Source organism: Gossypium arboreum, chromosome 1 (assembly GCF_025698485.1).
Source record: "Gossypium arboreum isolate Shixiya-1 chromosome 1, ASM2569848v2, whole genome shotgun sequence".
Lineage (NCBI taxonomy): Eukaryota > Viridiplantae > Streptophyta > Magnoliopsida > Malvales > Malvaceae > Gossypium > Gossypium arboreum.
In genome coordinates, this window is record NC_069070.1 from 34410943 (window position 1) to 34411868 (window position 926).

General features: G+C 40.1%; 1 non-coding gene across 1 annotated transcript; it reads right to left on the reverse strand.

Annotated features, from left to right (window-relative positions):
• Positions 1–275: 275 nt before the first annotated feature.
• On the reverse strand, positions 276–382 carry LOC128281630 (small nucleolar RNA R71). The gene has a single exon (XR_008271882.1). It is a non-coding gene; the product is annotated as a small nucleolar RNA R71 (small nucleolar RNA).
• Positions 383–926: the final 544 nt, after the last annotated feature.

Below are 926 nucleotides of genomic sequence, written 5' to 3' on the forward strand. Positions count from 1 at the left end.
AATCTAACACAATTCAAATGATACAGCAATTTGTTCAGTTTGATGGTTTGCAGGATGAAGATCCCAACGCTCACATGGCAAAATTTTTAGAACTATGTGATACATTTAAAATTAATGGCATTTCTGATGACGCCATTTGCCTTCGGTTATTCCTTTTTTCATTGAGAAACAAAGCTAAATAGTGGTTGAATTCGTTACCGCGAGGGTCAATCACTACTTGGGAACAAATGACCGGAAAGTTCTTATTAAAATATTTTCCGCTGGCTAAAACGGCTAAATTACGTAATGATATCTTTTCATTTATGCAGATGGATTTAGAAACACTCTACGATGCATGGGAGAGATATAAGGACGTTTTGCGAAGATGGCCTCACCATGGGTTACCACTCTGGCTACAGGTTCAAACTTTTCATAATGGCCTGAATCCTTCGACTCGACAAATGGTTGACGCAGCTGCTGGCGGAACCATCAATAATAAAACACCTGAAGATGCCTATGATTTATAGAGGAGATGTCACTGAATAACTATCAGTGGCAAGTTATGAGGACAAAGCCAACGAAAACAACTGGTGTTTACAACGTCGATTCGGTCACCATGCTCTCTAATCAGGTTGAACTCTTGAATAAGACAATTTATGGTTTTCTTAGTTCTTGACAGGTTCACCTAGTAATGCAGTGCGAAGCAAATGGAGGTGGATCAAGCAATTCAGAATACCCACCTTATGGCCACAACATGGAGAGCGAGCAGTTAAATTACATAGGTAATAATCCTTGATCTCAAAACAATCCTTATAGCAATACTTACAATGCAGGTTGGAGGAATCACCCAAATTTTTCATGGGAAGGCCAAGGAAATCAGAAACCACCACCCCCTTCAGGCTTTCAGCAACCACCATACTGTAGGAGAAAAAGCCAAACCTTGAGGA